Source organism: Mus caroli, unplaced genomic scaffold (assembly GCF_978045245.1).
Source record: "Mus caroli unplaced genomic scaffold, Mus_caroli_1 scaffold_4, whole genome shotgun sequence".
NCBI lineage: Eukaryota > Metazoa > Chordata > Mammalia > Rodentia > Muridae > Mus > Mus caroli.
Genome location: NW_028227259.1, coordinates 51,105,217 through 51,121,892, shown reverse-complemented (window position 1 = coordinate 51,121,892; position 16,676 = coordinate 51,105,217). Strand labels below are relative to the sequence as shown.

At 37.8% G+C, this 16,676-nt stretch overlaps 1 protein-coding gene and 1 pseudogene across 4 annotated transcripts in view; both read left to right on the top strand.

Moving 5' to 3' along the window:
- Positions 1–16,676, top strand: part of Kcnip4 (potassium voltage-gated channel interacting protein 4) — a 1,126,911-nt gene that overhangs the window by 931,129 nt on the left and 179,106 nt on the right. The gene's annotated exons all lie outside the window — the stretch shown is intronic.
- Positions 6,236–7,005, top strand: LOC110294083 (cell division cycle-associated protein 3 pseudogene; annotated as a pseudogene).

Here is a 16,676-nt window from a genome sequence, read left to right as displayed (position 1 = left end):
CAGAGGTGCTTGAGCATGCCAGAGCTGTAGGTAAAAGTTTAAACTCTGGTATAAGGTTTTTACAGAAGGTATGTACCCTCTTGAAAGATGTTTAAGCTCAGTAATGGAAAGCAGTGTGTGTCCAGTGGGTATGGATGGTCAGAGACCTTGAACCATGGCAGCCCTGTAATCAGTTCTCTGCTCTGAGAACTTACAAACTTTCAAAGGATATGAGTGGTGGCATTTCCTATGGCACCACATTCTTTCCTGGAAAACTTACACTTTATATTGCAGAAGAGTGAGTCACAGAAAGACTGCTGGTAAAGGCAGCATAGCAGGGCTTCTGAAATGCCATGTGCTGCATAGAAACACTGACACAGTGTCCAACAGTGTATGAACTCTGAGACAGCAACAGTGATCTGAAGAAATCCCCAGGAATAAATGGGCTTTAGGGAAGAGACTGACTAACCCCGGCTATTCTTCCTTTCCTGTATGTCTTAAGCTTGCCAAATTTAAATTTAGGTAAGGTCTGTTTGAATAATTAACTATGGTAATAAAGGATGAAGATAGGTCTCATGAGGAGGGTTAAATTTAAACACACAGCCTTGATGTCTTCTGTCTACTTCTCTTCCTTACAAACAAATGTTATTTGGGCACTGGTGGCACAGACCTTTCGTCCCAGCATTCAGAAGGCAGAGGCAGGCAGATCTCTGAATTTGAAACTACAATAGTCTACAAATCAAGTTGTAAGATAGACAAGACTATATAAAGATACTCTGTCTTTTAAAAAAAGGATCATCATCATCATCGTTGTCATCATCATCATCACCATCATCACCTTGAAGTAAACAAATGAGAGATTTCTAACCTTTTTATTTTAACATAATAATAAGATCAACTTATAGCTGCACTTGCTGCTGTCCTCTGTCCTCACAGACTACTCCACAATAGATCTCTCCATCTTTCAAAGGGCAAGAAAATTGATGTTTCAAAGTAATCAAAAGCACTTACTTTCATGGTAAGCACTTTAAGGACAGTCAGAACTGTGTTGCCCAGAGACAATAAACACTGTGAGCCTCAAGCCCGCATAACAAATGTTCATCATAACTTTCATCCAAACATTGAATAACTCTGGAAAAATCAACAGGAAGTAAGATGAAGACCAGAGGATTCAGTGAATTATAACAAAGAGATTGATTGTATTTAACTTCAGTTAGAGTACATTTTTTTAAAAAAAATCAGAGCAATAGTTTTTTTTTGCTGTAATCAGCATATGAATCATTGCTATTAATAAGAATTATATCTGAGTAACTATATGAATTGTTGAATCATTTGCATTAAAATAGTTTCTTTGATAATTTTATACATATATGTAATATATGGTGATAAACCTTCCAACTTTCTCTTACCTTTCTCCCATGCCTGGCCTTCTCGTTCCTCCTTACACGTTTCCTACCTAGATTTATGTATTTTTCTGTCTGTGGTTGTGGTTTCTGTTTTGTAACTAAGTTTAACCAGGACCATCCGTTGTTGATTGTGTACTGCTATTCACTACAGTGTGGTGGGCTCATAGAAGAATAGTCAGTCAAAGGAAATGACCCTCCTTCTCCCAGAACGATCCTTGTTTACCAATTGCTCACCAGTGTGCTATGGAACCTTTAGTTCTCTCCTCTATGCCGGACTATTGATGAGTCTGTACTCATGTAGATCATGCACAAGCAACCACAGCAGGTGTGAATTTGTGACCATAATTCCTGTGTCATAGAGAAGATAGCATTTCTGAGCCTTCCTCTCCATCCTCCATTTCTTACATTCTTTCTGCCTCCTCTTACACTGTGCTTCTCTAGCCTTAGAGTGATGGTATAAATGTCTTACTGAGCACCCATGAGTACCTTGAGCAGTTATAGGTCTTTGTATTCATTATTTTCCAATAACAAAAGTAGCTTCTATGATTAAAACTAAGGAATATACATTCAGTCAATATAAGTATATAAGTATATAACTATGAGTACAAACATTAATATTTAGAAGTTAGCTTGATACTATGTCAATTTAACTAAGCAAAAGTGTAGAATTGGTTCACACCTTTAATTCCAGCACTCAGGAGGCAAAGACAGGTGGATCTCCAAGTTCCAGCCCAGCCTGGTACACAGACTGAGTTCCAAAGGGGTAGGGGAGCCAATAAACAAAGAACAAAAACCAAAATCCAAAAACAAAACAAAAACCACATCCAACAACCACAAATGAATTCTCCTCTAGAGCTTATCACTTCCTAAGCCAAGGGTAATTGGCTGATATTGACTGAATGTACCCCATTGGGTATGGATTCCCACTTAAGGAGCAGGCCTCAAATTAAAGAGCTATTGGTTATTCCCATAACAATTATGCAACTATTCTATAAATATGCACATCTTGCTTGTCAAGTTGGTATTATATATTTTTCCTGATATTGTATTTTTAAAGTGAAGAGTTTGTATATTGCAGGTAGAAAAGATAGATATCATAATACCAGAACATATGGAAATATATTTTAAAACACTGGTCCATGAAATAAGTTGCTTCAAATATCAAAATATACTTAGAAAGTATAAAAATCTTTAATATAGGATTCATATGCAAGATTAAAAGTATTCAAAGTCACAGAAAAAAAACTTACTAATTCTCTTATATAAAAATACATGTCTCTTCCTTATTATCAGAACCTTCCTGCTTCTTAATATTTTATCATTTGACTTAACAAACCATTGTTTTCAAACAGATTTTAGTTTATTCAAGATCTTGGGGGTTGTTTTGGTTTGGTTTTTGGTTTTGTTGTTTGTTTTGCTTTGGGAAAGCTCATGGCTGGATTTCTAGCATATCATACTTATTCAGTCCTCAGTATCAGCTGATTTGTTAGGCACGTTGAATCAAAGCATCAATGATTATAGACCCATCTTTCAGAATGATTTATGTCTGAGGAGCCATTCTCTGCTATGGTGCAGTCTTTTCTGGGGGCATTGGCTCTACGCATAACACTCATAAGAGACAGAATAGGAACTAAACCCATGTATCCAGACCCAAGATAACAAATAGACTGAGAAAATTCTCTATTGCTTTCCTGGCAGTGCCTGATTCTGTCAAAGTGCTTCTGAAAAAGTCATTTAACACTAAGTAGGCCAACTATGCCCACTTTCCGGGTACTGGTTTAATGCTCCATATGGCATAAGTATGATCATTACCATGATTACACTTGACTATAAAATGCTTTAGGAATGTAAGTAAAGAGATATTCAAGATACTTAAATTTGAGATGAAGGGCATGGAAAATCAGTCGATAGATACACGCTTCCATTCATGATTTTCTTCACTTCATCCTAACTATGTGTAGGCACAGCAAAGAGACATGCAATAAATAAATAAATAAATAGATAGATAGATAGATAAATAAATAAATAAATAAAAGCACTTTAGAAGAGCTCATTCCTCACGGATGCACTTATCTTTTATTGTCAATCACCATGCTACTCTATTCATCTATGCTTGGCATAAAGCCAGATGAATTTGATATTAAAAACAACACTGGCAAACATTTCACTGAGCCTGGTGTCTTCAAAGCCCTTATTATCTTATTTAATCCTTGTTGTGATTCAGTGAAGTGCATAATCCCGTTTTGTTCATTTCTTATCTGATATTAAGCTCTGTTCCTGATACCGCAAGTCTGGAACTCCAGAGTGCAGGCACAGACAGAGCCAGTCTTCTTGCAGAACCCATCCTTGTCAACCATTATCAGCTGCAGTAATGATTCTGTTTCTCTACATATGGTTCAAGATGGGACCAGATAGAAATGCCATAAAATGTGGTAGAGGTGACCAGGGGCACAACTGACTCCACTTATAGAATTTAGGGGAAGTCTCAGAGAGACCTAGAGTGTTTTTAGGAATGATTAGCAGCTTTGTTCTGCTTACAATAAATAAATAAAATAAAAAATATATATGTACTTATATAACATATAAATATATCATATATAAAATATAAAATTAACATAATATATTAATTTGTTATATTAGAGAAACTTGACAAGAAAAATAGAGAAAAATGTATAACCAGTCTTCCTAGTTTTTACTAAGTTGTAGCAATGTTTTCCTTGTGGATACAATTTCCATACTTTGGAACCAAATTTCTAATAATTTATAAACATCCATACTGGTCACTCTCTGAAGCCATGACAAGTAAATGTTGTCTAAGTAGATATTATTATAGGCTAGGCACTCTAATAACACAGAACAGCAAGGACATGCTGTTAAAGTCAAATTCAAAGGCTAGTCATTTATCCTGACCACTTCTGGCTGTGTGCCAAAAGGGGAACTATATCATCTACTTAGCACTATGACTGTCTTCTTTCAAACTACTCTTGTATAATGGACTTAGTTCACATGAAAATTATTTCAAACCCTCACTATTTCCAACTAAACCCTCTACAGCAGCCATTAATGAAGACCTTTCCAACTGGTCCAGGTACTCATTGGAGATTTATATGCACTTATAGGCTTTAACAGATACCATGATGGTTAGATTTCAATTTCCCTTGACATCCCACAGCTGTGAAGAACTAATCCCCCAGTGATGTAGCCAGCCATGTCAATTTTGCCATAAGCTGTATATGCCCTTCAGTCATTCCCCTGACAGTAGGATTTCAGCCACTGCTGCTTTTCATGCTGGTGAAAATCAGCATACCTCTTCCGGGTCTGCTGGATGTCAAAGACCCCAGATGGGGATGACTATTTTGATTCTTTCTGTCAATTACACAGAGTTTAAAATTGAGCTTGGATTTTTTTTTTTTATGGATGGACTTTATCTCCCAAACATATCAGCCATCTTGACAAAGTTCCATAATAAACTTTTCAAAAAGACGTTCTTGCTTATCTCTGAAGAATTAGAGGCATTTGTATAAAACTAAGTCTTCATTTCATTCTCAATTTTGTTGAGGATTATTCTATGTATGTATAGGGTATATCTACTGAATCCTGCTTAAAGGGATAAGACATCCTGTGTTCCTCTTCAACAGCTTTTACTGTCCAGTAATGGCAAGAAGTCCATACTAAGCTATCCTCCAGGGGAATCTTTAACTCTCCTGGCTTATTCAGATTCATAAAGTCATAAGACAGTATACTAAGAATTTCTATTTCCCTTTAACTTCACTTTTTCCACATGTACCTCCACATTAATTATCTTCCCCTCCAGTAAAGAACCAAACATAGCAATAGTTTCTGTGGAAGTTACCCTGGATTTGCTTTCTCAAGGATGGAATTTTGATGGCCACTAAAAATTCTGATTACCACATCCTCTGGGTCATAAAAGAGAAGCTCCTCAGTCCAGTGAATTTTCTTGGAGGTCTTCCCTGCTGCACTTTTCTTAAGATAGTGTCTAGTAAGTCTTTAATGAGGAGTTTACTGGGCAAAACTATGACCCAAGAGTAGCAATTTGTGTGAAAAAAAATGCAACATGCAAATGGACTCTTGACCTGGCTCAAACACCTGACTCATCATTGTCCAAAAAGCGGGAATTGAAACCCAAGTTTCATATGTTTCCTTAAAGAGTTTACCAGACTCATATCAGTGTTCCCATTGCAGTCTACATCTGTAAAGGAATCAGAGATCTGAAGTGAAATGAGTCAATAATTTCTCCTATGTCATATGCAAATTCAAGCATTATTTTTAAGTAATTCTCTATTTTCTCAGCCTCGGGATAAAATCATAATTACTAATGCTCTTAAAGTGGTACATAATTATTGTACTTATAGTCACAATAGTGCCCAGAAGACATGCACATACATCAGCTTAGTTAATTGCCTTCCTAACCCTGTGTTACAAGTTTAAAAAAAAAAAAAAAAACATATCTGAAGGTCAAAGACTCTAAAGTGAATATATGAACAATGAGGTTCTAGGCCACATGGTTGCTTTGTTATGTATCTTCACACCAAGCAGAACACAGTCTTTAACCTCTGGCAGACCTAAACCCAATCACTCTGCGCAGAAATCTGTTGTATGTTGAATATGAGAACTTGAGTTTAAACTCACAGGCTGTGATTTGGAACCTCTCCTTAAGCTTTATGAATTTCAGTTTCTTCATCTGAGAAATGATTTATCACATTATGGATTTATTATTATGACCACTAGAGATGGATGTAGAGTTCCTGACACAAACCTGGGTCATCCTAGTAACCATTTAGGCAGCCTTATCCCATAATTACAAAGTAAGACTGCCACGAAACAAGCAAGTGGCTCGAGTAGCAGACCCTCGTTCACCTAGTGCTGGCATCCAGTGCACTCCTATTCATGTGGAGAGCTCTCCACAGCCAAGCCTACCAGCAGAACAGCTGAACAGTCTCAAACAGGCACAAGACCCAGATCCCCGCTCTCCTACTCTTGGCATTGCACGGACACCCATGAAGATCAGTGGTCCAGACCCTCAGTTCTCACTGGTGAAATAGCTGAACGAAGTTTTTGAGACGGAAGCATCGGAATCAATTTCCTCCCCAAAGCTTGCTCTGCCCCGGGAAACGCCTTTATCTTCTGACCTGGAACTGTCTTCAGATCCCCAGTTATCCCCTGAGGACCAGTTACTGCCTTTGAGCCAGGCTGAACTCGATCCCAAACAGGTGTTTACCAAGGAGGAAGCAAAACAATCCGCAGAAACTATAGCTGCCAGCCAGAACTCAGAAAAGCCCTCCAGAGACCCAGAGACTCCCCAGTTCTCAGGTTCTAAGCGCAGCAGACAAAAAGCAAACAGCAAGGTTCTAGGGAGGTCCCCTCTCATCATCCTGCAGGATGACAACTCCCCTGGGACCTTGACACTACGACAGGGTAAGCGGCCTTCTGCCCTCAGTGAGAACGTTAAGGACCTAAAGGAAGGAGTCATTCTTGGAACTGGAAGATTTCTCAAAGCTAGAGGAGGAGCACGGGAACCAAACCAGGACCACGACAAGGAAAATCAGCATTTTGCCTTGTTGGAGAGCTAGGTCTGTGCTGGAGTCATCCCCAAGGGCACCAAAGAAAGCACTGTTCTCGGATTCCTCTCAGACTACCAACTCTGGTACTTGGACATCATTCTTTTAAAATGTTTTATGTGTTTCCTGTATATTAAAGTAGATGATTTTAAATGATGCTTTAAGAAGTTAAAAAAACAAACAAACAAAAAACAACAAAGTAAGAGTAACAGTAACAAAGGCCAAGTTCTGTATGGCCACTGCAGAAGGGATGGCGTGATACAGTTCCTGCCCCTGGAGCAAAGCCACTGGGGCATGGGCCTCCACAAGTGTTGACAGTTGCTAGGTGTGAGACTTGTTTATATAATGTACATAATTTTCTCTAGGTTCCTACTTCGGGAACTATTCTGTCTGCCAAGTTTATCAGTGAATGTCTCCTCTAACAAGATTAATGATTCCATGATAATCAGAGATAGCACAAGTATGGGGGGTGAGGGTGTGTCTAAGGTCCTTAACAAATGGTAAATGCTGTGACCTTCAGGACAGCCATTAATGCTGTGGGAAAGAACATAAGTTCATAAGTATATAAACAGGATTTTTCAACTATGCAAAATATATGGATGTAATATGAGTTATATGAGGGGCTTCATGGACCTAATAGAAGTAAGGCAGCTTGTCAGAAAGATACAAAGGTATTTTCTGATTTCTGAGTTCAGCATCAGCCTGGGACAGAGTTTAGGCCCAGGCATGATGGATATGGTAAAATGGTAATTTTAGGACAGGGTCCTACCTAGCTAGCTTATTGTCTGTGCTTATAAAGGCAGGCAGATCTCTGAATTTATTTGACATGTTTAAAAACAAAAACATGTACTTGCTTGGTTTTTTCTAAGAATCAAGGCTTTAAGGTCTTAATATGTTGATTTGTGGGAAAATCAAAAGGGAACCTGGGGTAGACAATTGAATTGATATGTAGCCCTGGTCTGTGAGGGCTGAGCTATCTTGATGGCCTGTCTGGAGATCTCTGGAGAACTTTCTCCAGCAGAGCACATAGCTGTCAGCTTGTACCCCATGATTAACTTCAAGTTTTTCCTTTGCTGCTCCCAAATACCTCTCCCTCAAGACCCTCTTTCCACGCTGAGGCAGGTCCTTGGCAAACAAGAGCCGGAACACCTACTTTCAAGATACTGTGGTGCAGGAGAAATACATAGAATTTGGAAGAATAGAATGTAAAGTCCATCCTGGATCTTTTATTTCCTACTTGTATTACTTTGAATGAAGTTTAGTATGTCTTTATTTTTCTCTTCTTTCTTCTTTTCTTACTTTTCTTTCATATTTCCTTCCTGCATAACTCTTCCGCCTTCCCTTCTCTCCTGCCTCCAAGTCTTCATTCCTCCTTGCTTTCCTTTCCCCCACCCCTTCACCCTTCCTTTATTCTTTTCTTAATCCTGACATCTCCTGTTAACATCACTTCTTTTAGAAATCAAAGCACTGTTAATAAAAATATATTAACATACATGAAAATTATCACAAAGCTTAGCTGAGTGCTAATATATAATTGTATATTACTGATGTATAAGCACACGCTGTGCTAGCCTTTATTTTTCTTCTCATTTCTGTTAGGTACTAATTTCACTGTGTCAGTCTACTGAGTCCAATCAAAAGCTTTTTTCTACAGTGTCTCAAATTTACATCTAGTCAAAACTAATGTTTCCTTGTGTTCTTTTTTTATTAATTAATTTATTTATTTACTAACTTTGCATCCCAATGTCAGCCCAGTCCTACCAGTACCTCCTTAACACAAATTCTCCTCTGAGAAGAGAGAACCCCCATCTGGGTATATTCCTCTTCATATCAAGTCACTGCAGGACTTAGTACCTCCTCTTTCACTGAGGCCAGACAAGGTGGCTCAGTTACCATTAGGTGCTCAGTGGAGCCTCTCAGAGGACAGTTATGCTAGACTCCTTTCTGCAAGCATAACAAAGTATCAACAGTGTCAGGGATTCATTCTTGCCCATGGAATTGGTCTCAATTTGAGCCAGTCATTGGTTGGCTATTCCTTCCATCTCTGCAATATCTTTGTCCTTGCACATCTCATAGGCAGGACAATTTTTGGATCAAAAGTTTTGTGCATGGGTTACTGTCCTTATCTCTTCACTGTGAGTCCTGTCTGGCTACAGGAATGACCATTAATCTTTTTTTCTTTTTCTTTCTCTTTTTTTGTTTGCAATTTTTATTATTTTGTTTATTTACATTCCAGGCATAGCCCTCCCTTGGTCCCCACCCCACATACTTCCTTATCCTATTCCTCTTTCCCCTTTGATTTCTAGATGACGCTCCCCCCTTCCCTCCCTGCTTCCCTGTGGCCTCAAGTTTCTCAAGGATTAAACACATCTTATCTCACTATCACCTGAGCAGGCAGACCTCTGCTATATTTGTGCCTGAGGCCTTGGACTGGCCCATGTATGCTTCTGGATGGTGGGTCAGTCTCTGGAAGATCCCTGAGGTATAGGTAAGTTGAGACTGCTGGTTTTCCTATGGGGTCGCTCTCTCCTTCAGCTTCTTCAATCCTTCTCCTAATTCAACCCTAGGGTTCAGAAGTGTAGTTCAATGGTTGGGTGCAAGTGTCTGATTCCGTCTCAGTCAGCTGCAGGTAGGGCCATGTCCTCAGTCAGAGGACAGCCATGCTCGACTCCCATCTGTAAGCACATCATAGTTTAGTAATAGTGTCAGGCCTTGTTGCCCTCCCACGAGATGGATCCCAAGTTAAGCTGGTCACTGGACTGCCTTTCCTTCAGTCTCTTCTCCATTTTTGTCCCTGCAGTTCCTTTAGACAGGAACAGTTCTGGGTCAGAAATTTTGACTGTGGCTTAGTAACTCTGTCCCTCTGCTTGAGGCCCTGTCTGTCTACTAGAGGTTGACTCTTCAAGTTCCCTCTCCCCAGTGTTGGGCATTTTGGCTAAGGTCACCCCCATTGAGTACTTAGAGTCTCTTACTCCTGGATCTCTTGTACTGAACTAAGAGATTCTTCTTTATTTATTGCTTTCACCATTAGAATGACCAAATTCAAGTTTAAATTTTTATTTCCTAATTACAAAAATAGTAATACATTTCCTTAACTTGTTTTTATCTGTTGTTCACCTTTCATTTTCAATCTGTTGTTTTATTTTTATTTTTATTTTTTTTTGGACAGGTCTCCTGTTTATTTATTTACATTTCAAATGTTATCCCCTTTCCCAGTTCCCCTCCAGAAACCCCTGATCCCATTTCCCATTTCTATGCTTCTATGACCCTACACTGGGTCATCAAGCATTTGTAGAACCAAGGTCCTCTCCTCCTACTGATGTACAATAAGGCCATCCTCTACTACATATGCAGCTGCAGCCATGGATCCCTCCATGTGTACTCTTTGATTGGTGGTTTAGTCCCTGGGAGCTCTGGGGGTGGGGAGAAAGGCAGTTCTTGGTGGTTGATATTGTTGTCTTCCTATGGGGTTACAAACTTCTTCAGCTCCTTCAGTCCTTTCTCTAACTCCTCCATTGGGGACCCTGTGCTCGGTCCAATGGTTGACTGCAAGCATCCACCTCTGTATTTGTCAGGCTCTGGCAGAGCCTCTCAGGAGACAGCTATATCAGGCTCCTGTCAGCAAGCAAGCACCTCTTGGCGTCTACAGTAGCATCTGGGTGTGATGTCTGTATATCAGATGGATCCCCAGGTGGGGAAGTCTCTGGATGGCCTTTCCTTCAGTCTCTGCATTATTCTTATACCACAAACATGCTTTTAAAACATCAGTCTATTCAATTCTGAAATCTAAATTTTACGTTTTTAGAACTTTATGCATGAGTACTATATTTATATTTACATTATTGCCACTCCTTCCTTCTTTTCCTAAAATCCTCCCGTTTCCATATCAACCCCCTCTCTCCCTCTCTCTCCTTCTCTTACTTGAGATTGTCTCATGATATAAACTCTTCTCTACAGCTCTAGTGCCATGCCTGCCTGCTTGATAGGATGCTTCCTGCCACAATGTTCATGAGCTCATCCTGTGAAATTGTAAGCCCCCAATAAATTATTTGTTCTATAAGTTGCTTTGGTCATGGTCTCTTAGAATAGGTATAAGACAGTAACCAAAACTACATAACAATTGGTATTAGTATTATGTAGTCCTTTCTTGGGGTAATTATATTATTGATATTTTCTAAGTGCAGCTTCTCTGTAATTATACAGAAGACACTCTCTCACAATAGATTTCCTAGTCCTCTACATTTTACAATCTTCCTTCCAGCTCTTTCAGGATATTTCTTGAGCTTTGGATATGGGGGTTGTGATTTACATTTATTATTTCGATTTAGGAACCCTGATATCAGTAGTCACTTATTCTCTACATTTTGAACATTTCTACACTTGTGTTATAACCCCCATCTGTTGAAAACAAGCTTCATTGATGAAGAATAATAGCTGCATTTATCTATGGTTATAAAGAAAAGTATTTAGGATGCAATTAGAAATTACTCTGGTTAAATATAGTGGCTATCAATTATTCTATGGTTCATGACAAAACATAATAACTATATAACAGTGATTATATTTTTAAAATAAAAATAGAATAATGATTCTATGGATATGACTCCCTCCTTTATTTTAACTGCAACTTAATTTAATGTAAGTAAACACTGAATGTCCACTTACTATAACTCCGCCAAATGATAAGGCAAATTCCTACCACCAGGATTAAAGTTAAATTTAGAAAAATAACATGTAAACTTGAAATATTGAAACTCCAGTGTTAAGGGTATATAAGAAAGCATGGCACAAGGGCTACTTACAAAATCCCTGAACACTGCATAAAGCAAAATTATAAAACACAGCTCACTTTTTCTCTTTTATTTAAGTAATAATTATCTCAATTATAATAACCATAATAACCTCTTGTGCTCTCTCACAAAATGAGAATATAAAAGAAGGAAGTTAGTCAAATTGAGAGTCATCTCTTAAATGAAGTTAGGCACATCATTTCTCCAGGAGTGATGAACACAGAAACATAAAATTGAGAAAGATGTTTCTCTACCTGGCCCTGTATTCCAAATTCAAATGAAAAAGAAATCCAGAAGACTAGAAGGAAATCTGCATGAATTTAAGGTCCCCACTTTTATAAACGATGATTCTTGAGAGAAGGGGGTTAAAATAGATGAGACGATCCAGGCTATTTGCTAGAAATCTAAGAGTATGGTGGATAATAAGATTAGAGAACACAAGCCATATCATACAAGTAATAATCCAAGTCAGGGATGACAAATAGATTTCATCTTGCCAGCCAACTGCAGCTAATTGGTTGTCAAGAACCTAAAATTGAGAAAGATTAGAGGGTGTGCCTGGGCCCTGCAGGATAGAGCTCTGTGACTGATTAGTGATGTCTGCCGAAGTACAGGCACACTAGCTTCTAGCAACTAATGCCTCTATCCCATAAGCAGTGGCTATCTGACCTGTTTGCTTGACTGATTATTTCAGTGTGGTGAGATCCATATTGTTGTTAGTGCTCTTTGGTTATATCTTTATTAATTTCTCTGCTCTCATGGCGATTATTCTTTCTTGACTATGGCAAACTGTAAATGAGATTTTCAATTATCTCTATACCAAGCCAAGTATGTTTAGTATGTTTCTAGCCTTTGGTTTTAACATCCCGACCATTTAATTAACAAATGTGTACTTTATGTCCATTCTGGACAAACTAACCCCTATGTCATACCCTCAGAATTAATGAGACCCAAGTTTATAGGGAATCTCTTCGATCCCTTCATATACAAAGGACATAATCTTTCTATTTTGCCAACTTAGTGTACCTGTTATGGAACATAGATATGATCTATTTTTTTAAACCTATCCAATTTTATACCTTCCTGCTGTCATTTCTATCTCCAGATTGAAGGTTTGGAGATACTTTAAACGTTATACATATTTATGATGAAATAGGTATATTTTATGGTTCTGAGATAAGAATGTTGACTTATGATTTGTCCATAATATTTTCCTTAAGCTATACAAGGCAATGTTCATGTTTTTGTTTTTGTTTTTTGTTTTTTGTTTTTGAGAAGAGTTACCTATCTATTTTCTATGACTCTTTCTGCTTACTATGAAACCCACTTTCATTTCTAGAAATGTAATCTATCCTGATTGTTTTGGGGTGCCTGATAATGCCCCATTAATTAATGAGATTGGGGAAATATTAGTATGATGAGAAGGGGGTAAGGTTAGACAATGGGTCTTATTAACTCTCTTCAATCATTTAATAAATTTCCACACTTTACCTGGTGTTTGCTGGATCTCTGATATAGAGCACACTTCTAAAGATGCTCTGGTTATCATGTGGAACAAACAAACAGATGATGATGACAGGTGAAATTGCAGGCCATGAACTGTAAACAAGTCTCTTGGGTTTCATTTAGAAGAGACACTGTTTTGCTTAAAATAGATGGCACAGTGGTAGGAAAGTGTAATGAACAGATCACTAGAAGAAAGAAGAGTAGGATGTAGAGATGCAGATTTTAGTGTCATCAAATGTCAATCTTGTAACCTTGGAAAGAGCAATGGTCTGAACAATCAATTCTCCCCCATCTAAATATCAACCCTTGGTTGATAGCATGAAGCACTAAAACGTTTTAAAGGCTCTGGGAGTCCCTAACATCATAAGTGGGAGATGTATACTTACAAAAGGTTTCTGAGAGATAAAGTTATGAGTTAGTGAAAATATAGGTGTTACAAACACATTTTAGTAAGCAAAAGGAAATGCATAAGGTCTGATTTTGTTGTTTATCTATGATAAAACAATCAGGGTGTAAAGAAGAGTAGCCGTAGTATATGATTATGTCATGCTAAAAAAGAGCCAAGTTTGTTCTTCTACAAATCTAATCTACTGCTTACAGAATAAACCAATAATCAAACATAATTTAAGATCTTTTGTATTGACATCAACTATGTAAGTGAAACCAGATTTCATTTTCCTCCTATCATTCTGTTCTCCACAAAAAGTATTTTCACAAACTCACAGGAACTGTGCAATGCAAGTGTGATATTCAAATGACTCAAATAAAATTCTAGCTTGGTCTCAGCACTGTTAAACAACAATACGTTTAAGTTTTCTGTGAGTCTGTGTCTCCGAGCAATGTTAGAGGGTCTGCCTATAAAGTCTCCCCAATATGACTGCCTAACAAGGATAGCTGAACAACAACAAAATTAGACATGCTAAAGTAGACAGTGGAAAACCACAAGGACTCAACCCTACACACATACACGACAAGCAGCTGGAGAATGCTGAAAGGAGAAAAAAAGAGTACACCAATTGGCTGTCCAATATCAAATGGTCAGCCCTAAAAATACACATAGAAGTGAAGCCATACAAATTGAGAATATTATATTTGGAAATATGCAGGTACATACAAATATATATACATATATGTACATACACATGCTAACTGAATTAATGAAAAAGGAGGCCATGAATTTGAAAGATAGAAAGAGATATTTATGAATGGGCTTAGACAGAGGAAAGGGACCAATGATGTAATTATAATCTCAAAAATAAAAAAGATGGTACTATTATACTTCTTTAAAATGAAACATATAGTGCCTGTTCAGTATAATATTTATAGCAACTTCATAATAATGATTTCAATGTGAGGAAGGTAACAGCAGTAAGATTTTTGTTTTGCTTTGTTTGTTTGTTGTTATATTATGAAGGAGGCTATCTGACCAGGACTGCATAAATCTAGTAAATTCCAGGTTATATTATTTTATACACAATAATAACTTCTAGCAATTGTAGTATTTTTTCACCCAGGATTTTGAAATAATATATCTAACACTTTTACCAAATTATATGAAATATATATAATTTCTCAGTGTTCAAAATGTGTTAGTAGATGAGGGCTGCTATAAATTGATGCATACTAAGCCACAAATAGCATGTCTTGATAGCAAGTTGATTTTCTCACATCTCTAGAGGCTAGAAATTGGAGGTCATGGTGTCATCTTGGTCAGTTTATTGAAAGGGATGTCTTCTTGGCTTTCAGAACAGTCACCTTCCCTGGGTATCATCACACAGCCCCACCTTTGTGCAGATGGAAGGGAAAAGGGGGGGACTTAAATACTCTAGTATGTTCTCTCATGAGAACATTAACCCTCCTGGGCCAGCCTCAATTAATCTTTAGTATTTTCTTTTTTAATATAATTTATTTATTATTCCTTTATACTGATGTTTCAGCTGCATGTATGTCTATGTGAGTGTGTAAGATCCCCTCGAACAGGAGTTACAGAAAATTGCGAGCTGCCGTGTAGATTTTGGGAATCGAACTAGGGTCCTCTGGAAGAACATCTAGTGCTCTTAACCACTGAGCCATTTCCTCATCCCTTTAGTACTTTCTTAAATGGACAACCTTCAGACACAACCAATGTAGGTTTAAGAGCTTCCCTGTGTAAATTTTAGTGAATTAAAAACATTTGTATCACTTCAAATTATAACTATCCAAAATATACTTTTAAATGAGAATAGCAAAAATAAAGTATCAAAATAACAGAGAGAATGCATAGAATACTTGCTGTGTAGCCTACATTCAATGTTACTTTTATTGAGAAACTCAGTTTCAGATTGGTTTGGGGGAAGTTGGTTTATTAAGATTCCTGGAGTACAGCACTGTTGATTGCATTGATAAGTGTGGAATCTGATTCCTGAGTTATAGTCTCATTGGTTTCCACATCACGTGCCTCTCCACAAAGGCTAAGACTGTGGACCTACAAAGCATTGAAAGCCTATAATGGCATTGCATTTGACTGTTCAGCGTATTGACTGCATCAACATTGAGTTAAATATCCTCCAAGAAATCTAGTTAAATCATTCCTGGGTAGCTTGGGAACTTTGATTGTAGAATGGCTGAGTGGATGTTTTCCAATATTGAAGACAAGCAACAGGGATTAAAAGGAACTCAGGCTTATTCATTCTGTTTGACTTAAAAAAAAAAAACTGGAATGGAAAATGTGTCCACAGCAAAGAAATCAACTGAACCTCTGGGCCATTTATTTTTCACCTTCTACTTACCATCATGACTCATAGTCAAAAGGAAAAGAATAAGCTAAAAAGACTCAGGAGCTAGGATAATAGTGAGTCAGGCAGCTAAAGGCCATATGTTACAGGTGTAAAAGACTTTTACCTTCTTTCCTTTATAGGTAAAAGACCATAGCATTCAGTGATGGATAAAACCTTTGCTTTATCCAATTAGTAAACCAATTAAGCAGAGTTTAAAGCAACAAGCCCAGAGTCAGCTCTGACACCAAGAGTCTGAATCTGCCATAGCAATTTGTAGGAATTTGGGTGTGGCTTGAGAAATCGGTACTATACAAACACTTGCCATTTGAAGCTCTCAAATGTATACAGAAATCATTGTGTCTGTGTTCTAACACTGAGAAATGATTTTTCGCATGGTGACCCAGATTTCAATCTCTCTATTCCCTTTTCTTCTCTGGAATATAGTATGTAAAGCCTCCTTATTATTTTTTAATAAATGGAGGCCAGTTGGTTGGTGCTTGCTAGGTGGTAGTACTAGAGAGCATTGCTGTTAGCATTGCTTTACAAAATCCTGGGTGAAAACAAAGTCATTTTCAATACTAGCAACGCTGAGAAGACAGGTGTTTTCCTGATGCCCTTTAAATAATCCTTGTCCACTTCTGCCTGGCCACCTGAGCCTCT